Consider the following 24,443-nt stretch of genomic DNA (forward strand, 5'->3'; position numbering starts at 1 on the left):
TCAAGCGCATTATACTGAAAAGTTCAGTTTCTTGGGAAGAAACACCTTCTGAGTTGAATGAAAAATCTGGAAATACACAATGTCACTACAATGGGGTATTCTCAAAAATGTGTACGTTGTAAGTAACTTGATTAAGTACCCTGGAAAAGTTTTACTTACAGTCTAAATTTATCTAAACCTAATGAAGTTCCTTGTATATTTCAAAACAACATTCGGTTTCTTATGATTATCAACAGATCAGTATTTGCTTGTGAATAGTGTTACTTATAAACTCTTTGTAACCTTGAAAATACCTTTATTCTAAAAATTTAAAATGAGCTTTATTTTTTAATAAAATAATTTTTATTGGTGTTCAATTTACCAACATACAGAATAACACCCAGTGCTCATCCCGTCAGGTGCCCCCCTCAGTGCCCGTCACCCACTCACCCCCACCCCCCGCCCTCCTCCCCTTCCACCACCCCTAGTTCGATTCCCAGAGTTAGGAGTCTTTATGTTCGTCTCCCTTTCTGATATTTCCCACACATTCCTTCTCCCTTCCTTATATTCCTTTCACTACTATTTATATTCCACAAATGAATGAGAAAATACACTGTTTGTCCTCCTCCGATTGACTTACGTCACTCAGCATAATACCCTCCAGTTCCATCCACGTTGAAGCAAATGGTATTTGTCGCTTCTAATGGCTGAGTAATATTCCATTGTATACATAAACCACATCTTCTTTATCCATTCATCTTTCGATGGACACCGAGGCTCCTTCCACAGTTTGGCTATTGTGGACATTGCTGCTAGAAACATCGGGGTGCAGGTATCCCGGCGTTTCATTGCATCTGTATCTTTGGGGTAAATCCCCAATAGTGCAATTGCTGGGTCGTAGGGCAGGTCTATTTTTAACTCTTTGAGGAACCTCCACACAGTTTTCCATAGTGGCGGCACCAGTTCACATTCCCACCAACAGAGTAAGAGGGTTCCCTTTTCTCCGATCGTCTCCAACATTTGTTGTTTCCTGTCTTGTTAATTTTCCCCATTCTCACTGGTGTGAGGTGGTATCTCATTGTGCTTTTGATTTGTATTTCCCTGATGGCTAGTAATGCAGAGCATTTTCTCATGTGCATGTTGGCCATGTCTATGTCTTCCTCTGTGAGATTTCTCTTCATGTCTTTTGCCCATTTCATGATTGGATTGTTTGTTTCTTTGGTATTGAGTTTAAGAAGTTCTTTATAGATCTTCGAAACTAGCCCTTTATCTGATACGTCATTTGCAAATATCTTCTCCCATTCTGTAGGTTGTCTTTTAGTTTTGTTGACTGTATCCTTTGCTGTGCAAAAGCTCCTTATCTTGATGAAGTCCCAATAGTTCATTTTTGCTTGTGTTTCTTTTGCCTTCGTGGATGTATCTTGCAAGAAGTTTCTGTGGCCAATTTCAAAAAGTGTGTTGCCTGTGTTCTCTAGGATTTTGACGGAATCTTGACTCACATTTAGATCTTTCATCCCTTTTGAGTTTATCTTTGTGTATGGTGAAAGAGAGTGGTCTAGTTTCATTCTTCTGCATGTGGATGTCCAATTTTCCCAGCACCATTTATTGAAGAGACTGTCTTTCTTCCAATGGATACTCTTTCCTCCTTTATCGAATATTAGTTGACCATAAAGTTCAGGGTCCACTTCTGGATTCTCTATTCTGTTCCATTGATCTATGTGTCTGTTTTTGTGCCAGTACCACACTGTCTTGACCACAGCTTTGTAGTACAACCTGAAATCTAGCATAGTGATGCCCCCAGATATGGTTTTCTTTTTTAAAATTCCCCTGGTTATTCGGGGTCTTTTCTGATTCCACACAAATCTTAAAATAATTTGTTCTAACTCTCTGAAGAAAGTCCATGGTATTTTTTTTTTAATTTTTATTTATTTATGACAGTCAGAGAGAGAGAGGCAGAGACACAGGCAGAGGGAGAAGCAGGCTCCATGCACCGGGAGCCCGATGTGGGATTCGATCCCGGGTCTCCAGGATCGTGCCCTGGGCCAAAGGCAGGCGCCAAACCGCTGCGCCACCCAGGGATCCCAGTCCATGGTATTTTGATAGGGATTGAATTAAACGTGTAAATTGCCCTGGGTAACATTGACATTTTCACAATATTAATTCTGCCAATCCATGAGCATGGAATATTTTTCCATCTCTTTGTGTGTTCTTCAATTTCTCTCAGAAGTGTTCTATAGTTTTTAGGGTATAGATCCTTTACCTCTTGGGTGAGGTTTATTCCTAGGTATCTTATGCTTTTGGGTGACTCCTTAATTTCTCTTTCTTCAGTCTCATTGTTAGTGTATAGAAATGCCATTGATTTCAGGGCATTGATTTCGTATCCTGCCACGCTACCAAATTGCTGTATGAGTTCTAGCAATCTTGGGGTGGAGGCTTTTGGGTTTTCTATGTAGAGTATCATGTCATCCGCAAAGAGAGAGAGTTTGACTTCTTCTTTGCCAATTTGAATGCCTTTAATGTCTTTTTGTTGCCTGATTGCTGAGGCTAGGACTTCCAATACTATGTTGAATAGCAATGGTGAGAGTGGACATCCCCGTCTTGTTCCTGATCTTAGGGGAAAGGCTCCCAGTGCTTCCCCATTGAGAATGATACTCGCTGTGGGCTTTTCGTAGATGGCTTTTAAGATGTTGAGGAATGGGGGATCCCTGGGTGGCTCAGTGGTTTAGCGCCTGCCTTTGGCCCAGAGCGCGATCCTGGAGTCCCGGGATCAAGTCCCATGTCGGGCTCGCGGCATGGAGCCTGCTTCTCCCTCCTCCTGTGTCTCTGCCTCTCTCTCTGTGTGTCTATCATGAATAAATAAATCTTAAAAAAAAAAAAAAAAAGATGTTGAGGAATGTTCCCTCTATCCCTACACTCTGAAGAGTTTTGATCAGGAATGGATGCTGTATTTTGTCAAATGCTTTCTCTGCATCCAATGAGAGGATCATATGGTTCTTGGTTTTTCTCTTGCTGATATGATGAATCACAGTGATTGTTATACCAGTGTTGAACCAGCCTTGTGTCCCAGGGATAAATCCTACATGGTCATGGTGAATAATTTTCTTAATGTGCTGTTGGATCCTATTGGCTAGTATCTTGTGGAGAATTTTTACAACCATGTTCATCAGGGATATTGGTCTGTAATTCTCCTTTTTGGTGGGGTCTTTGTCTGGTTTTGGAATTAAGGTGATGCTGGACTCATAGTACAAATTGGAAGTTCTCCATGTCTTTCTATCTTTCCAAACAGCTTCAGTAGAATAGGTATGATTTCTTCTTTAAACGTTTGATAGAATTCCCCTGGAAAGCCATCTGGCCCTGGACTCTTGTGTCTTGGGAGGTTTTTGATGACTGCTTCAATTTCTTCCCTGGTTATTGGCCTGTTCAGGTTTTCTATTTCTTCCTGTTCCAGTTTTGGTAGTTTGTGGCTTTCCAGAATGCGTCCATTTCTTCTAGATTGCCTAATTTATTGGTGTATAGCTGCTCATAATATGTTTTTAAAATCGTTTGTATTTCCTTGGTGTTGGTAGTGATCTCTCCTTTCTCATTCATGATTTGATTAATTTGAGTCTTCTGTCTCTTCTTTTTAATAAGGCTGGCTAATGGTTTATCTATCTTATTAATTCTTTCAAAGAACCAACTCCTGGTTCTGTTGATCTGTTCCACAGTTCTTCTGGTCTCGATTTCGTTGAGTTCTGCTCGAATCTTAATTAACTCTCTTCTGCTGGGTGTAGGATCTATTTGCTGTTTTCTCTGTAGCTCCTTTATGTGTAAGGTTAGCTTTTGTATTTGAGTTCTTTCCAGTTTTGAATGGATGCTTGTAGTGCAATGTATTTCCCCCTTAGGACTGCTTTTGCTGCATCCCAAAGATTTTGAATGCTTGTATCTTCATTCTCATTACTTTCCATGAATCTTTTTAATTCTTCCTTAATTTCCTGGTTGACCCTTTCATCTTTTAGCAGGATGGTCCTTAACCTCCAAGTGTTTGAGGTCCTTCCAAACTTCTTGTTGTGATGTAGTTCTAATTTCAAGGCATTATGGTCTGAGAATATGCAGGGGACGATCCCATTCTTTTGGTATCGGTTCAGACCCAATTTGTGACCCAGTATGTGGAGAAAGTTCCATGTGCACTTGAGAAGAAAGTGTATTCAGTTGAGTTTGGATGTAAAGTTCTGTGATATCCATCTGGTTCAGTGTATCATTTAAAGCTCTCATTTCTTTGGAGATGTGCTTCGAAGACCTATCGATTATAGAAAGAGCTAGATTCAAGTCACGTAGTGTAAGTGTATTATTATCTAAGTATTTCTTCACTTTGGTTATTTTTGGTTAAATATTTCGCAGCTACCACATTCAGGGCATATATATTTAGGATTGTTAAGCCCTCTTGTTGGATAGATCCTTTAAGTATGTGATAGTGTCCCTATTCATCTCTCACTACAGTCTTCGGGGCAGATTTTAGTTTATCTGATCTAATAATGGCTACCCCTGCTTTCTTTTGAGGACCATTTGAATGGCAAATGGTTCTCCAACCTTTTATTTTCAGTTTGTAAGTGTCCTTCTGTCTAGAATAAGTCTCTTGTAGACAGCAAATTGATTGGTCCTGCTTTTTATCCAGTCTGAAACCCTGTGCCTTTTGATGGGGTCATTAAGCCCGTTCACGTTCAGAGTTACTATTGACAGATATGAGTTTAGTGTCATCATGATATCTATTCAGTCCCTGTTTTTGTGGATTGTTGCACTGAACTTCTTAAAGGGGAATTTTAAGAGTCCCCCTTAAAATTTCTTGCAGAGCTGGTTTAGAGTTCACATATTCTTTCAGTTCCTGCCTGTCTTGGAAGCTCTTTATCTCTCCTTCTATTCTGAATGAGAGCCTTGCTGGATAAAGTATTCTTGGTTGCATGTTTCTCATTGAGGACCCTGAATATATCTTGCCAGCCGTTTCTGGCCTGCCAGGTCTCTGTGGAGAGGTCTGTTGTTACCCTAATATTCCTCCCCATAAAAGTCAGGGATTTCTTGTCTCTTGCTGCTTTTAGGATGTTCTCTTTATCTTTGGAATTTGCAAGCTTCACTATTAAATGTCGAGGTGTTGGACGGTTTTTATTGATTTTAGGGGGGGATCTCTTTATTTCCTGGATCTGAATGCCTGTTTCCCTTCTCAGATTAGGAAAGTTTTCAGCTAGGATTTGTTCAAACACATATTCTGCCCCTCTGTCCCTTTCTGCGCCCTCAGGAACCCCAATTAAACGTAGGTTTTTCTTCCTCAGGCGGTGTTTTATTTCCCTTAATCTGTTTTCATGGCCTTTTAACTGTTTGTCTCTTTTTTCCTCAGTTCTCCTCTTTGCCATCAACTTGTCTTCTGTGTCACTCATTCTTCCACCTCGTTAACCCTCCTCGTTAGGACTTCTAGTTTGGATTGCATCTAATTCAATTGATTTTTATATTCTGCCTGATTGGATCTAAATTCTGCTGTCATGAAGTCTCTTGAGTCTTTTATGCTTTTTTGTAGAGCCACCAGTAGCTGTATAATAGTGCTTCTGAATTGGCTTTCTGACATTGAGTTGTAACCCAGTTTTTGTAACTCTGTGGGAGAGAGTACTGTTTCTGATTCTTTCTTTTGAGGTGAGGTTTTCCTTCTAGTCATTTTGCTCAGTGCAGAGTGGCCAAAAACAAGTTGTATTGGGAAAAGGAGAAAAAGAGAAAAGGAAAGAAAAGAGAAAAAGAAAAAAGAAAAAACTAAGGAAAAAAGAAGAAAAGAAAGAAAAGTAAAAAAAAGGGGGGGGGAAGCAATCAGAAATCAAAAAGAAAAAAACACGGGGGAGTATCTTCTGATTCTGTATAAAGTCTCTTGACTTCCCCTGGAACTTGTCTGTCTAGCTGGTCTTTGGGGGAGGGGCCTGTTGTGCTGTTTTCAGGTGTTAGCACTTGGGGGAGCTGCTCTGCCTCCTGCCTGGTGCCGGGCTCAGTGGGGGTGGTTTACCCCGTGAGGCTCCAGGGCAACAACATCAGTGGCGGGGCCAGCTCTGGAGCCCTGGATTCAGCTCCCGCAGGAATTCCAGAGCTCTGAGCCTGCAGGGCTTGGAGGCTCCAGGGCGGTGCCCCTGATCTGCTCAGCTGGGGCAGGAGCGTCCTTGCTGTCCTGGGCCCTCCCTGCCTCTGCCTGTCCCGTGGGAGGACGGATCCTGGGCTGTGTCCCGGCGCCCTGTGCTCCGGAGCCTGTGCTGTTGGATTCGCGCTCCCCGCCGCGCAGCCGCCTCTGGGGAACCGCCTCCGGGGAACCTCCTCCGGGGAACCTCCTCCTGAGCCCCTCCGAGGTGCTCCCGCCCCGCAGTCCCCTCTGCACAGAGCCTCTTCCTCCGCCGGAGCGCCCCCCCAGCTGCTCCCGCCCCGCAGTCCCCTCCGCGGAGCCGCCGCCAGAGCCCCTCCGAGCTGCTCCGGGTCCCGCCGTGCGCGCTGCAGCCCTTAGGGGCTCGGGGCACTCTCCTGGGCGCAGGTGTCTGTTAGTGTCCCTGGGAGCCCCTTTCCCCCCCGGGAAGGTTGGTGCAGTTCCTGCTTCTCCCGGAGCGAGCTTTCCTGTCCTGGGGACACTCACTCAGGCCTTAGCCTGGCTCCTCACGGGGCCCCTTCCCCTTGGATGCCTTTTGTTCCTTTATTTCTTTTTCCCTGTCTTCCTACCTTGATAGAAGCGTGAACTCTTCTCGCTGTAGCATTCCAGCTGTTGTCTCTTTATATCTCAGGCCGAATTCGTAGGTTTTCAGGATGATTTGAAGGTTATCTAGGTAATTTGGTGGGGACAGGTGATTTGGGGACCCTACTCTTCCGCCATCTTGCCCCTCCTCTCAAGAATGAGCTTTTGACTTTACTCATTGTTAGCTTGATCTTGATGTCACGATCCAGAACCAAATGTCATTGTCAAGATTTTGCTAGACAGATTTAAACCTAACAGTTTCTGCCACAGGAAATGAACTTGATAGCATGTACATGGGCTTCTAGACATCTAGAAATACTGTTATAAAACCACATAGGCAGTAGATATAACACTTCCCAAGAAGCCGAAGTAAGGAGCCTTTGCAGTGCCAAATGCCACAAAGCCCACCTCTGTCAGACTGGGAATACTGATTCTGCTAAATTTGTAGAATCCTGGATTCATGTTTATAAAATGGGAAGCTGGAACCAAAGTGACAGGTTATGTTCTTATACTGCCTTTCCCTCAGACAGTAAACTGAAAGTTAAGTGAACCTGTTGATAGTTCTATTAGGAAAAAGTTGGCATTCTGGAATTATAAGCAAAAAAAAAAAAGTTTACATTACCATTTGTATTCTTGGCTTTTTTAGGCTGTACAGCAAGGGGATAGGGAGTGGTCTCCTATAACAAGTGATATCTTACCATAAGCTACTAAATGTCGACTTAAAAACACGTACTATAACCAGACATTTTCTGTGCTAATTGCAAGCGCTCAGTTTTGTTCCACCCTGAATAACTTGAGCAGGTCATTCCAAGAAGACCCTTGTGTGAAGTTGCTGACATAGTTTTTTTTACCCCATCTATTTATTTGATTTCTTAAATAAAGATGCTTCTCATAGATTGTGGAAGTTGAATTGAATTTTTTAAGTGTTGTTCACCCTGCTACTGCTGCTTTTTTACTATTTCCCCTATTGAGAGTCTACAAACTCTTATCTTAGCCCATTTTTCCAGAATTCAGATCACATCAAACTAGTTGCCAGAGCTTTGGGAGCAGAAAGATACTCTGCTAGAAATCTAGTAGGGGTTTCAGCCAGGCTCACTGGAGAAACCCCAATGGGTACATAAATAGTTTGCTGTGCCCTAAGTAAACACATGATGCAGAGAGCCATGATGTGAGCTCCCAGCAGCAGCAGTATGTTTTCATCAGGAAATTGTAGGGCATCTTGCACACCATGATCCTTTCCTCCAGCTTGTGATGGTAAAATGGGAACAAGTCACATAAGCCCTACATGAGTATGTTATCATAGTCCAGTACCAAATTGTATGTGTGACTGAGTCTTTGAAGAAGGTTGAAGCAAGTCCAGCAGCAAGTGTGAGAGCGGATGGGACATCAGATGTGAGCTGCATTGGGAAAACGTGTGGGCTGCCACGAAGGGGTGGACAGAAAAGCAGCACTGGGTACATGGATAGGTTATAACCAGGACTGGTAAGAAAGCTTAAGAGCCAGCAAAATCTTGGATCTGGTAATAGGTTATGTCACACAAAGTTCAGGAATACAGCAGCAAGGGGTGACGGTATCAGCACTCTGGGCTTGAGGCCTATTCAGCATGTGTGTGTCAGCACTATGTTACTGCCAAACTATGTCCGCATTCCCCAAGGGACCCAAAGAAAATGCACAATTTTAGTAGGGTCTTTCATGTACTGGGATGCTTCCCTGGTGCCCGCATTTTCTATGTATGTAGAGAGGCCATGGATTTTGGCTCTGCCCTTGCTACACTCATATTCTTTCACTTTTCAGGCACATCAGCCCATTCAGGTTGCCAGTTCACAGTGGTGACTTCTCAGAATCCACTGACAGGACACAGGGCCACTTTTCTACTTCACACTTCCCTGCCCCACAAGCCACTTACTGGTATATGAGAACCCTGGTGTCTGTGGTGTCACGATACTAAAGGGAAAGCTGACACACTTTTACGGAAATGTAAAAGTTGTCTCTTAAAGAACATCTAGGATGTTTTAATTTCAACTAGAGAATGTTTCACAAAGTGACAAAACATGACCCCACTGACAACTGTACTTTGCCATCTTCTACACTGCACGTCCTATTTGCTACAGAGGCTTCAAACGTACAGGTCTCCGTTCTCCAAGTTTAGTAGTTTGCCTCTTTCTTTTTTCTTTTTTTAAGATTTTATTTATTTATACATAGAAACACAGAGAGAGAGAGAGAGGCAGAGATACAGGCAGAAGGAGAAGCAGGCTCCATGCAGGGAGCCTGACGTGGACTGGATCCCAGTTCTCCAGGATCACACCCTGTGCTGCAGGCAGCGCCAAACCGCTGCGCCACTGGGGCTGCCCTATAGAGTCACTGAAGGCTGAAGAGATTGTCAGGTTTCTTTACTCCTCTTAGTTGTCACATTTCATTGCTGTGGTCAGCTAGGCCCTGTTCACAGATCACCTTGAGTCACAGTGCTTTTTTTGTTTGTTTTCATTTTTGAATTTCATAATTTCATAAAAATTATGGTGATGATTTTTAAAATTTGTTTTATTTTATTTTTTTATTGGAGTACAATTTGCCAACATAGAGCATAACACCCAGTGGTCATCCCATCAGTGCCCAACTCAGTGCCTGTCACCCAGTCACCTCCACCCCCCGCCCACCTCCCTTTCCACCACTACTTGTTTCCCAGAATTAGGAGTCTTTCATGTTCTATCTCCCTCCCTGAATATTTCCCACTCACTTTTTCTCCTTTCCGCTTTATTCCATTTCACTATTATTTATATTCCCCAAATGAATGAGACCATATAATGTTTGTCCGTCTCCGATTGACTTATTTCACTCAGCATAATACCCTCCAGTTCCATCCATGTCGAAGCAAATGCTGGGTATCAGTCATTTATTTTTTTTTAATAATTTATTTTTTATTGGTGTTCAATTTGCCAACATACAGAATAACACCCAGTGCTCATCCTGTCAAGTGCCCCCCTCAGTGCCCATCACCCCCATGCCCCCGCCCTCCTCCCCTTCCACCACCCCTAGTTTGTTTCCAGAGTTAGAAGTCTGTATGTTCTGTCTCCCTTTCTGTTATTTCCTACCCATTTCTTCTCCCTTCCCTTCATTCCCTTTCACTATTATTTATATTCCCCAAATAAATGAGAACATATAATGTTTGTCCTTCTCCGATTGACTTACTTCACTCAGCATAACACCCTCCAGTTCCATCCATGTCGAAGCAAATGGTACTAGTCATTTCTTTTTTTTAATAATAAATTTATTTTTTATTGGTGTTCAATTTTCCAACATACAGAATAACACCTACTGCTCATCCTGTTAAGTGCTCCCCTCAATGCCCGTCACCCATTCACCTCGCCCCGCCCTCCTCCCCTTCCACCACCCCTAGTTCATTTCCCAGAGTTAAGAGTCTGTATATTCTGTCTCCCTTTCTGATATTTCCTAACCATTTCTTCTCACCTTCTATTCCCATTCACTATTATTTATATTCCCCAAATATATGAGAACATATAATGTTTTTCCTTCTACAATTGACTTATTTCACTCAGCATAATACCCTCCAGTTGCATCCACGTTGAAGCAAATGGTGGGTATTAGTCATTTCTAATGGCTGAAAAATATTCCATTATATACATAAACCACTTCTTTATCCGTTCATCTTTTGATGGACATGGAGGCTCCTGCCACAGTTTTGCTATTGTGGACATTGCTGCTAGAAACATAGGGGTGCAGGTGTCCCGGCCTTTCACTGCGTCTCTATCTTTGGAATAAATCCCCACCAGTGCAATTCCTGGGTCGTACGGCAGGTCTATTTTTAACTCTTTGAGGAACCTCCACACAGTTTTCCAGAGTGGCTGCACCAGTTCACATTCCCACTAGCAGTGCATGAGGGTTCCTCGTTCTCCACATCCTCTCAGACATTTGTGGTTTCCTGCCTCGTTAATTTTCCCCATTCTCACCGGTGTGAGGTGGCATCTCATTGTGGGTTTGATTGGTATTTCCCTGATGGCAAGTAATGTGGAGCATTTTCTCATGTGCTTGTTGGCCATGTCTGTGTCTTCCTTTGTGAGATTTCTGTTCGTTTTTTTACCCATTTCATGATTGGATTGTTTGTTTCTTTGCTGTTGAGTTGAATAAGTTCTTTATAGATCTTGGAAACTAGACCTTTATCTGATACATCATTTGCAAATATCTTCTCCCATTCTGTAGATTGTCTTTTAGTTTTCTGGACTTTTTCTTTTGCTGTGCAAAAGCTTCTTATCTTGATGAAGTCCCAATAGTCCATTTTTGCTTTTGTTTCTCTTGCCTTCATCGTGTATCTTGTAGGAAGTTACTGTGGCCGGGTTCACAAAGGGTATTGCCTGTGTTCTCCTCTAGGATTTTGATGGAATCTTGTCTCACATTTAGAACTTTCATCCATTTTGAGTTCATATTTTTGTCTAGTGTAAGAGAATGGTCCTGTTTAATTCTTCTGCATATGGATGTCCAATTTTCCCAGCACCATTAGTTGAAGAGACTGTCTTTTATCCAGTGGATAGTGTTTCCTCCTTTGTAAAATATTAGTTGACCATAAAGTTGAGGGTCTGCTTCTGGATTCTCTATTCTGTTCCATTGATCTATTTATCTGCTTTTGTGCCAGTACCACACTGTCTTGATGACCACAGCTTTGTAGTACAACCTGAAATCTGGCATTGTGATGCACCCAGCTATGGTTTACTTTTTGAAAAATCCATATTATTGAATGTTGAATTAGTTCACCATATTCAGGGTCCTATCTGATTCCACACAAATCTTTTTTTTTTTTTTTTCTTTTTTTTATGATAGTCATCACAGAGAGAGAGAGAGGCAGAGACACAGGCAGAGGGAGAAGCAGGCTCCATGCACCGGGAGCCTGACGTGGGATTCGATCCCGGGTCTCCAGGATCTTGCCCTGGGCCAAAGGCAGGCGCTAAACTGCTGCGCCACCCAGGGATCCCTTCCACACAAATCTTAAGATGATTTCTTCCAACTCTCTGAAGAAAGTCCATGGTATTTTTTTAATAAATTTATTTTTTATTGGTGTTCAATTTGTCAACATGTAGAAGAACACCCAGCGCTCATCCTGTCAAGTGCCCACCACAGTGCCTGTCACCCAATCACCCCCACTCACCGCCCACCTCCCCTTCCACCATCCCTAGTTCGTTTCCCAGAGTTAGGAGTCTTTCATGTTCTGTCTCCTTTTCTTATATTTCCCACTTATTTTTTCTCCTTTCTCCTTTATTCCCTTTGACTATTTTTTATATTCCCCAAATGAATGAGACCATATAATGTTTGTCCTTCTCCTATTGACTTATTTCACTCAGCATAGTACCCTCCAGTTTCATCCACATTGAAGCAAATGGTGGGTATTAGTCATTTGTAATGGCTGAGTAATATTCCATTGTATACATAAACCACATCTTCTTTATCCATTCATCTTTCCATGGACACCGAGGCTACTTCCACACTTTCGTTATTGTGGACATTGCTGCTAGAAACAACGGAGTGCAGGTGTCCCAGTGTTTCATGGCATCTGTATCTTTGGGGTAAATCCCCAGCAGTGCAATTGTTGGGACGTAGGGCAGATCTATTTTAACTCTTTGAGAAACCTCCAGACAGTTTTCCAGAGTGGCTGGACCAGTTCACATTCCCATCAACACTGCAAGAGGGTTCCCCTTTCTCCACATCCTTTCCAACAATTGTGGTTTCCTGCCTTGTTGATTTTCCCCATTCTAGCTGGTGTGAGGAGATATCTTATTGCGGTTTTGATTTGTATTTCTCAGATGGCCAGTGATGCGGAGCATTTTCTCGTGTGCTTCCTGGCCATCTCTGTGTCTTCCTTTGTGAGATTTCTGTTCATGTCTTTGGACCATATCGTGATTGGATTGTTTGTTTCTTTGCTGTTGAGTTTAGTAAATTCTTTATATATCTTGGATACTAGTCCTTTATCTGATAGGTCATTTCTAAATATCTTCTCCCATTCTGTAGGTTGTCTTTTAGTTTCGTTGACTGTTTCATGGCTGTGCAGAAGCTTCTTATCTTGATGAAGTCCCAGTAGTTCATTTTTGCTTTGGTTTCCTTTGCCTTCATGGACGTATCTTGCAAGAAGTTGCTGTGACCGAGTTCAAAAAGGGTGTTACCTGTGTTCTCCTCTAGGATTCTGATGAATTCTTGTCTCACATTTAGATCTTTCATCCATTTTGAGTTTATCTTTCTGTATGGTGTAGAAGAATGAAGAAGGAGAAATCCAGTTTAATTATTCCACACATGGCTGTCCATTTTTCCCAGCAACATTTATTGAAGAGACTTTTTTCCAGACTATTCCAGTGAATAGTCCTTCTGTTTTGTTGAATATTAGTTCACCATACTGTTGAGGGTCCACTGGTTTCTCTGGTTTGTTCTGTTCCATTGATCTATGTGTCTGTTTTTGTGCCAGTACCACACTGTCTTGATGACCACGGCTTTGTAGTACAACCTGAAATCTGACATTGTGACGCCCCCACCTATGCTTTTCTCTTTTAATATTTCCTTGGCTATTCATGGTCTTTTCTGATTCCACAAAAATCCTGAGATTATTTCTTCCAACTCTCTGAAGAAAGTCCATGGTATTTTGATAGGGATTGCAAAAACGTGTAAATTGTCCTGGGTGGCATTGACATTTACACAATATTAATTCTTCCAATTCATGAGCATGGAATAATTTTCCATCTCTTTGTGTCTTCCTCAATTTCTTTCAGAAGTGTTCTATAGTTTTTAGGGTATAGATCGTTTACCTCTTTGGTTAGGATTATTCCTAGATATCTTATGATTTTGGGTGCAATTGTAAATGGGATTGACTCCTTGAAAGGGGAACCCTCTTACACTGTTGGTGGGAATGTGAACTGGTGCAAGCCACTCTGGAAAACTGTGTGGAGGTTCCTCAAGAGTTACAAATAGATCTGCCCTACGACCCAGCAATTGCAGGGCTAGGGATTTACCCCAAAGGTACAGATGCAGTGAATTGCCGGGACACCTGCACCCCGATGTTTCTAGCAGCAATGTCCACCATGACCAAACTGTGGAAGGGGCCTCAGTGTTCATCAAGAGATGAATGGATAAAGAAGATGTAGTCTATGTCTATAATGGAATATTACTCAGCCATTAGAAACAACAAATACCCATCATTTGCTTCGACATGGATGGAACTGGAGGGTATTATGCTGAGTGAAATAAGTCAATTGGAGAAGGACAAACATTATATGGCCTCATTCATTGGGGAATATAAATATTAGTGAAAGGGAATAAAGGGAAAGGAGAGAAAATGAGTGAAAATATCAGTGAGGGTGACAAAACATGAGAGACACCTAACTCTGGGAAGCGATCAAAGGGTAGTGGAAAGGGAGGTGGACGAGGGTTTGGGATGGCTGGGTGACAGGCAGTGAGTGGGGCACTTGGCTGGATGAACACTGGGTGTTATGGTATATGTTGGCAAATTGAACTCCAATAAAAAAAGAAAAAGAACAAAATCTCTTCCCCTGCCCCCATGCAAATATAAGCTCACAACAAAACCGGGTGGTACTTTTGTCATAATAGATGATCTATATTGACACCTCTACAGGTAGTAATTTACATTACAAATCCATAGTTTACATTGGAGTTCACTTTTGGTGCTGAACATCCTATGAATTGGTAAATGTACAATGACACGTATTTGCGAGTATGGTATCATACAGAATAGCTTCATTACCCTGAAATTCTCTGTTCTATTTATTGCTCCCTTTTCCCCAAACTCCTGGAAGCCACTGGTGATTTTACTATCTCCAGTGCATTTTTAAATTTCCTTTTCCAGGATGTCATAAAGCTGGAAACATACAGTATATTGTCTTTCCAGATTGGCTCATTTAGTTTATCTCTTCACCTGCTGAAGGACATCTTAGTTGCTTCCAAGTCTTGGCAATTATCACTAAAGCAGCCACAAATATCCATATGATGGTTTTTGTGTGGACATGAATTTTCAATTCCTTTGGATACATATCAAGAAACATGATTGGGGGTCATATGTAAAAGCATGTTTAGTTTCATAAGACACCATCAAACTGTCTTCTTACATGGTTGTACCTTTTTGAGTCCCTAACAATAAGGAATGAGCATTCCTATTGCTCCCCATCCTCACAAGTGTTTGGTATTGTCACTGTTGGGCATTCTAATAGGTTTATACTGGTATCTCACTGTTGTTTTAATTTCCAAATCCCTAGTAAACATATACTCTGGAGCACCATTTGTTGTGCTTACTTACCATCTGTATATCTGCTATGATGAGGTCTCTTTGGCCCATTCTTTAATCAGATTGCTGATTTTTAAGAGTTTTAAGAGCTTCTTATAATCCTTTGTGAACAAATCTTTTACAAATAGTTTCTGCCACTCTGTAGATTTTCTTCTCTCTGTCTGTCTGTCTGTCTGTCTCTCTTTTGACATTGCCTTTCACAGTACAAGTTTTTTATTTCAATGAAGTTGACATTACCAGTTAGTTCTTTCATGGACATTGTCTATAATTTTGTTTCTAAAAGTTCATTGACATACCCCAGATCACCTAGGCTTTCCGTGTTATTTTCTAGGCATTGTATAGTTTTGTATTTTACATTTAGATATGTGATCCATTTATTTTTAAGACTTATTTATTTAGGGATGACTGGGTGGCTCAGCAGTTGAGCGTCTGCTTTGGCTCATGGCATGATCCCTGATCCAGAGATCAAGCCCCACATTGGGCTCCCTGCAAGGAGGCCCTCTGTGTCTCTGTCTCTCTCATGAATAAATGAATGAATAAATAATCTAAAAATTTTATGTATGTATGTATGTATGTATGTATTTGAGGGAGGAAGGGCAAAGGGAGACAATATTCTAGCAGACTTCCTGCGGAGCACCAGTCCCCACTCAGGGCTTGATCTCACAACCCCCAAGATCATGACCTGAGCCAAAACCAAGAGTCAGACACTTAACTGACTGAGCCACCTAGGTACCCCTGTGATCCATTTTGAGTTAATTTTTGTGAAGGGTGTGAAGTCTGTGTCAAGATTCTTTCTTTGCATGTGGATGTTCAGTTACTCCAGCCCATATGTTGAAAAGAATTATCTTTGCCCCATGTGTTGCCTTTGCTCCATTTTCAGAGATCAGTGGGCCCTCTATACTGTTCTATTGACTGTCTATTCTTTCACCAATACCCCATGTCTTGATTACGTCACTCATTGCAGTGAATCTTGAAATCAGGTAGTGCCAGTCTTCCAGTAGTGTATTTGATATTCTTAGTCTTTTGCCTCTCCATATGAACTTTAGTATCAGTTTGTCAATATCCACAAAATAACTTACTGGGACTATGATTAATATTGCATTGACCGTATAGGTCAAACAGGGGGAGAATCAGATAGGGACATACTAAAAATATGAAGTCTTCTTAGCAATGAACAAGGAATCTCTCTCCATGGATTGGTTCATTTAATCAATCATTCAGGAAAAAAAATAGGTTACCCTGTGACTATTTCCAGTCTTAACAATGAGCATGCTATATGGTGCTGACACATGGGAGGAAACCCAACTCCTCAGTCTGCACTTCTGGGACAAATGCCGGTAGTATTTTGAATTCAATAGGCAACTAATGAGTTTCCCCACCCTTTTGGATCTCTCAAACTTCTACCATGTCCAGTGGTGAGTGTTTGCAAGTATAAAATGGCTGAGTATGCTTCTATTGCAAAAGAAGTCTTTCTGAACTCGTAAGCAGATGGTCATGAAGGTTTGGTTGAATTTGAATTTTGCCAATATTTTAAGTATGTGTATGCACGTGTGTGTGTGTGTGTAAAGAAAACTTTATTGTGACGTCTGGGTGCTGAAAATAGGTCTTCTAATCAGGAGAAGGGTGGTCTCTTCTGTCCCTTCATAGGCTACATTTAAGAGAGAGCTTGGATTGGCAGGAAAAGGAACTGACTCTACCCTCTCACTCCAATCATCTTTTATTTTAACAGTAAAAAGGTGCACAGATCCCAGTACAGAGGATCATAGAAACAGCAGACCATAAGAGGTACCTTGCTGTCTTCTGCAGATCATGGATGTAAGACATTTGATAAAAAGAGAGAGAGAGAGAGAGAGAAACACATACAGGCATGCAAGAGAAAGACAGAGGCAGAGAGAGCGAGACAGAAGGGAACAAGAGAGACAGACATGGGATGAATAGCGGAACAGGAAGAAGGAATTGATTTTGGTGTTAGAATAAATATAGAAAACCCTTTTACCTGCAAATTAATTCAATCTGGACGACAGCCAGAAAGTACTAGTTAGGCTAGTAGTTAAGTAGTTAGAGAGAGGCAAAAGTTAACTGTGCACAGGAATTTCAATCACTTGGACACTTTTTGATACACTATAAGAAAGCTGCAGAAAGGCCCCTGGATGCAGCTGAGTAAGCATCATTAAAGTCTCCCCTCCCACTGCTGTCATGTCTAAGTCAGAGTCTCCCAAAGAGCCTGAGCAGCTGCAGAAGCGGTTCATCGGTTCATCGGAGGTTTGAGCTTTGAAACAACTGATGAGAGTCTGAGGAGCCATTATGAGCAATGGAGAACACTTACTGACTGTGTGGTAATGAGTGATCCAAACACCAAGCGCTCCAGAGGCTTTGGGTTTGTCACCTACGCCACCGTGGAGGAGGTGGATGGAGCCATGAATGCAAGGCGTGGATGGAAGAGTTGTGGAACCAAAGAGGGCTATTTCAAGAGAAGATTCTCAAAAACCTAGTTCTGACTTACTGAAAAAGAGTTTTGTTTGTGACATTAAAGAAGACACAGAAGAACATCATCTAAGAGATTATTTTGAACAGTATGGAAATACTCAAGGACTGTATTTGTAACAAATCATGTAACAGGTTATTTTAGTTTCTGTTCTGTGGAAAGTGTAAAGCATTCCAACAAAGGTTTTAATGTAGATTTTTTTTTTGTACCCATGCTCTTGATTGCTAAATGTAATAGTGTGATGATGATGCTGATTAAATGTGTCTTTTTGTTTTTGTTGTTGTTGTGCTGTGTAAAGTTAGTCACCTACTCTGAAGCCATCTTGGTAAACTACCCTGACAGTGTGAAGTTAGAATTCCTTCAGGGTGATGCCAGGTTCCATTCAAACTTTATTTGCAACCTGCTTGGGCACAGAAGCCATTGTCTCCACAAACCTTGGTGTGGTTGAACTGACAGTTAATGTGTGATGACCTAGAGTTCACCATTAAAAGGGTCACCCAAGCAAATAAGTTTATTTGCTTATTATGATTGCTGGCACATCTATGCAATATATCTAAATTGAATTATGGTATCAGGTAAAATTATGGGTGGGATTTAAGCTTGTGTATCATCCATTATCATGTGTAATCAATAAATGATTTAATATTCTCTGGAAAGAAAGAAAGTTGCAGAAAATCCATGACCTAAATCTCTGAACTTGGGTATTTCCAAGGAAACCACGTGACACTCCCCCTCCCCGTCCCAGTCTTTTGTTTAACACAATGAAATGCCTGACCAGTGCCAGAGGCCTTTGTGTAATTAAAGCAATGGCAGTAAAAAAGTCACAAGAATTGAAATCTGTATCTCTCTCCAACCAAGACTCCTTAAGTTTAGTAATATATCCAAATGCAAAGAATAGGGGAGAAAAAAAAAAAGAACCAGACTATTAATACATTTAAGAACCTCAGATTTCCCCCCAAAGGAAACAGGGGATTTGCACTAACAGGAACCATCAGGGAGCAATTACTGTGCGTACACTTGGCACTGGCACAATTCATACTTGGGGTTTTAGTAAAAGATGGCTTAAGAGCAATAAAATCGGTGTATTTTAATAAAGCGCAGGTTAGTATTATCGGACTTTTTATAGAAACTAAAATTCTAAGGTTCTGAGAGTCATTACCAAACCTGAAGACCAAAAGATTGTAAGGCCAAGATTCAAACCTAGAGAGTTCTGTAGAAGATGGAGAAGCAGGTCATAACAACAGAATGTTTATAAACTAAGTACCCATCTCTGCTTTCTGATACTATAGATCTATTTTATACACTCAATTTTATATGAATAAAGTCATACACTAGAATATCTTTTTAGTTTATCCTCTTTCACTCAGCATAATTATTTTAAGAATCATCCATGTTGTTGCAAATATCAGTATATAACTTATATGTTGCTGAGAAGTATTGCCTGCAGTTTATATTGTGAGAGAACAAACAATAAAATTATATAGCATGTTCAAAGTTAAATCATGCAATTTAAGAATAGTAGAACTGGACAAAGGACCATCAGATGACATCTTGAAGATGCAGTCCAGATTTTTATTCACTCCCACACTCTGCGTATATTTACTGTGGTTCTCTCAGGCACACTCACAATGACCTCATGGAAGTCATCGACTTCCAAAAAGACTTAAAAGAAAACCAGGCAGCCAGCCATGAATGACCAAGAGCTAGGGAATGAGATGATCCCCCTAATGGAATCACCCCAGGTATGAAGCGTTAGGGTCCACCTAGCGAGGGTGGCTGCCATAGTCTTCTCCCCAACTGCAGGAATCAAGCCAGAAAATCAAAGCTCATCACATGATGTTGGTAAATGTGTCATTTCACTTGGATGTACACTTGGACCCAGGAATATGTACATGCAGTTAATTCCTAGAACTCAGTTATTTAATTGGGGGGGGGGGTGTCACAACAGGCAGAGCAAACTGAAAGTTAAACCAAGGCAAATGTCTGCTTAACCACTGAGGAAACAGGGTCTCAAATCCATAACCAAAAAATATTGGACACTTCCCCAGCCACAGAAATGTTTTTGCATTTAAGCTGAGGTAGGTTTAAGGAGTGTAAGGAGAGAGTTTCTGTCTAACTGAAATCCTCTCTGCCTGCCTCAGACATTTCACTCTAGCATGGTCATTTGTGGTGAATGAATCTACACCCGCAAACCTATAGTCTGAATCAATTTCACTCTGATGCTTGCTTGGTCTGTGGGTTTTGACAAATGCAGAATGGCATGTATCCTGCATTATACTATCATAGAGAAGAGTTGCACTGACCTAAAAATTTCCCAACACTCCTCCCATTTATCCCTCCCTGCACTCCAAACCCTGGCAACCACTGAGGTTTTTACTGTCTCCATAGTTTTGCCTTTTCCAGAATGTTGTGTAGTTAGAATCACACAGTGTTTAGCCTTTCCAGATTATCTTCTTTCACCTAGTAATATGCATTTAAGATTCCTCCATGCTTATTCATGGCTCAGGACTTATTCCTTCTTGGTGCTGAATAAAATCTCATTGTTTGAAATGGAGTAAGTTTAGTTATCCACTAGTTATCCACTTGCCTACTGAAGGACATTTCCTTGCTCCTAATATTTGGCAATTACGAATACAGCTGCCGTAACCATCAGTGTGTACATTTTCATTTGGACATATGTTTCCAAGCCATTTGGGTAAACACCAAGTGGGATGGTTGCCAAATCCTATCTAAGGATGTGTTTTATAAGACACTGCCAAGCTATCTACAAATGGTACAAAATGTCTTCCGGTTATAAAAGGAGTATACTATTTTATATTCCCACCAGCAGCAAATGAGAGTTATTCTCCTTCTACATCTTCATCACATTTCCTGTTCTTAATGTTTGGAATTTTGTCCAAAAAAGGGTGGAGGTTTAATGGTACCACATCGCTGTTTTGCATTCCAGTTCTGTAATGACATACATAGTTGAACATGTTGTCATATATTTACTTGATATCTACCCACCTTGAAATCTTAGGCCGTTTGTCCATGGTTCTTTTGGTTTTGGTTTTTCTTCTTTTGGTTGTTCTTTCCTCATTGTTGACTCTTAAGATCCCCTTGTAGATTTTGGATAACAGGTTGTACATAATTGGCATTATTTCTCTCTTGTATGTTGTGCAGAATTCACCAGTGACACAGTCTGGGCAGGGTATTTGCTGTTTTGAAAAGTTATTAGTTATTGATTAAATTCCTTAAAAGATAAAGACCTATGATTCCAAATGTCAGGTTCCTCTTGTTGTGAGTTTTCATAGATTTGCCTTCAAGGAATTGATCTCTTGAACCTAGGTTATCAAACTATGGTAGTAGAGTTATTCATAAGTTTCCTTTATTATCCTTTCAATGCCCATGGGATCTGTAGATAGATATAAGTGTACCCCTCTCCCTGACATTACTCATCTATGTCCTCTCTCATTCTTAGTGAGCCTGGCTAGAGGCTTGTTGACTTTATGCATCTTGTGAAATAAACCAGTTTTTCTTTCTGTTCTTTATTTCTGCCTTAATGCTGTTGTGCCTGAGAGCAGCCATTGTATGATTTTAAAACTTTAAATTTCTTACACTGTATTCTATGACCCAGCATGTTGCCTACCATGGTAAATTCTATGCAAGTTTGACAATAACGTGCATTCTCCTCTTGTTGGATGGAATAGTCTATAGATAATTCATCACATCCAGTTAATTGATGGTGCTGTTGCATTCAACTATGTCTTTACTGGATTTTTTTTGTATGTTAGATCTGTTCAGTTCTAAAGGACAAGTGTTGATGTCTTTAGCTATGACATCAAATGTATCTTTCTCTTCTGTTATCAGTTTTCACCTGACATAGTTGTATCCTTTGTTGTCAGGCATATACACATTAGAGATTATCATGCCTCTTGGAGAGATGATCCCTTTGTCATTATGTATTGCTCTCTTTATCCTTGATAACTTCTGTTGCTCTAAAATCTGCTCTGTCTGAAGTTGGTATAGCTACCACGACTTTGTTTTAAAGAGCGTTAGCATGACATGTCTTTCTCCATCCTTTTGCCTTTTTTAAAAAAAGATTTTCTTTATTTCTATATTCATGAGAGACACACAGAGAGAGGCAGAGACACAGGCAGAGAGAGAATCAGACTCCTTGCAGGAAGCCCGAAGCAGGACTGGATCCCAGGATCCCAGGACTATGACCTGAACCAAAGGCAGATGCTCAACCACTGAGCCATCCAGGTGCCCCATCCATGCTTTTACTTTTAATCTATTAAATTATGCCTTTAAAGTGAGTTTATTGTAGACAACACATGCCAGGATCTTATTTGGTCTACTCTGATGATCCCCATCTTTTCATATGTATATTTAGGCCATTGATGCTTAAAATAATTATTGATATAGTTAATATCTATTATACATTTTTTACTATTCTCCACATGTTACTCTTGCACCTCTATATTTATTGTGACTCTTTTCCTGCCATTTATTGTTTTAATTGAGTTATTTTATGTGTTATTTTCCCTCCTTTCTCAGCATATCAATTTTATATTTTTTGTCTCCCTTCCTCCCTCCCTCCCTCCCTCCCTCCCTCCATCCCTCCATCCCTCCCTCCCTCCCTCCCTTCCTTCCTTTTTCTTTCTTTCTCTCTTTCTTTCTTTCTTTTTTCTTTTTTTCTTTCTTTCTTTCTTTCTTTCTTTCTTTCCTTCTTTCCTTCTCTTTTTCTTTATTCCTTTCCTTTCTCTTCCTCCCTTCCTCCCTCTCTTCTCTCTTTCTCCTTTTCTCTCAGTCTCTCCTTCCTTCCTTCCTTCCTTCCTTCCTTCCTTCCTTCCTTCCTTCCTTCCTTCCTCCCTCCCTCCCTCCCTCCCTCCCTCCCTCCCTCCCTCCCTCCCTTCCTTCCTTCCTTCCTTCCTTCCTTCCTTTCTTTCTCTTTTTTTAGTGGTTGCCCTTGAATTTGCAATCTATATTCACAATTAAAAGTCCACTCTTGGGCAGCCTGGGTGGCTCACCACTGCCTTCAGCCCAGGGCATGATCCTGGAAACCCAGGATCGATTCCCACATCAGGCTCCCTGCATGGAGCCTGCTTCTCCCTCTGCCTGTCTCTCTGCCTCTCTCTCTCTCTGTGTGTCTCTCATGAATAAATAAATAAAATCTTAGAAAAAAAATAAAAGTCCACTCGTAAATACCATGTTACAACTTCATGGGACTGGAATATATACATATTTACTATATGGTGTATAAAATATGGGTTTCCTAATATGTTTGGTTCATTAATATGTGTGGCCCTAGCCTTAATTATAGCTCTAACCATCATCATGAAATATTGTTTATATTTCACTACTTTGTGGGAAACCAAGAGTGTATTGATGCTGCTTACCATCTTTCTCACTCCAGCTGCTCCTGCCACACAATAAAAGTCCTCTTTCTGAGACACAGCTACAACCATGCCCTAGAAACTCCAGCTTGAAATTTCCCAGCAACACTTTATATAGTTTTGTCTTGCTAGCATCATTTTATTTCCAGGGAAGCCAGTTTTGCACTAGGCATTATATGTGACTAGTAATATTGAGCTAAGTATTCAGTGCTGTCTCCTTTTTCTTTAAAACACTATCAACCCAATGAACAATACTCTTGTACAAAGTACAATAAAATGAAAAGTGGAGACAGATGTGGATGACAAGCTGTTTATTTGGCAGAACTGCCTAAAAAGATATCAAATAATTCTGCAAGTTTTGTCAGGTACAAAGCTTTCTTTAAGAATACCAAATGATGAGGTTAGAAAACCCTGAGGAAATCAATTCTTCTGATTTTGAGATGAGTTGATTAATCTCTCTTCCCAGCTAGGGTATATGAGAAATACTTCACAGAAAGAAACAACCCAATATGCAAACATCAGGGTCAGGCTAACATGTAACCTAAGGTCTTTTCGGGTCTCTTGTGAACCTGTGTCTTTGTCCATGTGAGGTGATTTCTAAATTCCTTTGTATTTACAATTGCTTTTGAATGACCTAGTTTTTAAATACCTGGTCCTGTAGGGGGAGAGTAAAGGAGAAGGAAAAAAGACACACGTTATTTTCTTTTTTTAAGTTGCCTGCAAGTTGCTTCGGTATGTGAGAAACAACATAAAAACAATGAGGGTAGGCATTCCAACAATGGCTGTTTGGACCTCTCTTATCATCAGCAGCAATCAGTGGTAAAAACAGAGATCCATGATATTGTGGGATACAATTTGCATTGCCCACTCTGGTTCCAGTGTGCAAACTATTCCAGGAATTCATGCATTGCTGCCTGTCACAGACTGGGAAGTGAAAGATTGATCAATGGCCACTACTTAGCAAACAAGTGAGACTGACAAAAATTATTCATAAAAATCAAACAGTTGTGAAGGAAATTATCATCAAAGGAAACATCAAATTTAAGAATAATGTAACACTAGAGCTTTCTTTGTGTGTGAGTATTTCTGATCATGGAGGCATAAAACTTCACTTAGTTTGAAGTTATTTTTTAATTCAAAAAACTCATCCCCTGCTCTATTTGCTTATTTTCTTTATCATACTTTATCATAGACAATAGAGTTTTGAACCTGGAGGAGATATTTTGGAGTGGAAGTTAATTATAGAAGTAGAATTACACAATATCTTCTACTGAGAAAAATTTTAAGTAAGTAGTATAATTTTTTATTCAGACCTGTTATTTACAGCTTCATTGAGGGTGGGCATGGAGGAATATAAACTCCTCTTCCACGGTTGCATTTTTTAGTCAAATTTGTGCAAGTCTTTGCTGGTAATTATAGGAGGTCCAAGGAATACAAACAATAGTATTTCTTTTTTTTATTTTTTAGAGTTTTTATTTAAATCATAGTTACTTAACACGCAGTGTTACATTAGTTTCAGGTGTAAAATACAGGGATTCAGCAATTCTATGCATGACTCAGGGCTCATCATGATAAGTGCATTCTTTAATCCCC

General features: G+C 40.7%; 1 long non-coding RNA gene across 5 annotated transcripts in view; it reads left to right on the forward strand.

Moving 5' to 3' along the window:
- The window catches only part of LOC140629071 (uncharacterized), a 92,836-nt gene that overhangs the window by 28,758 nt on the left and 39,635 nt on the right, over positions 1-24,443 (forward strand). Inside the window, exon 5 of one of the 5 annotated variants that reach the window (XR_012026936.1) lies at positions 6-17,182. The exons of 2 other annotated variants lie outside the window; for them this stretch is intronic. This is a non-coding gene — a long non-coding RNA (uncharacterized lncRNA). 2 more of the 5 variants (XR_012026933.1, XR_012026935.1) reach the window with 2 other exon arrangements.

This window comes from Canis lupus, chromosome Y (genome assembly GCF_048164855.1).
Source record: "Canis lupus baileyi chromosome Y, mCanLup2.hap1, whole genome shotgun sequence".
In the NCBI taxonomy this organism is placed as follows: Eukaryota; Metazoa; Chordata; class Mammalia; order Carnivora; family Canidae; genus Canis; species Canis lupus.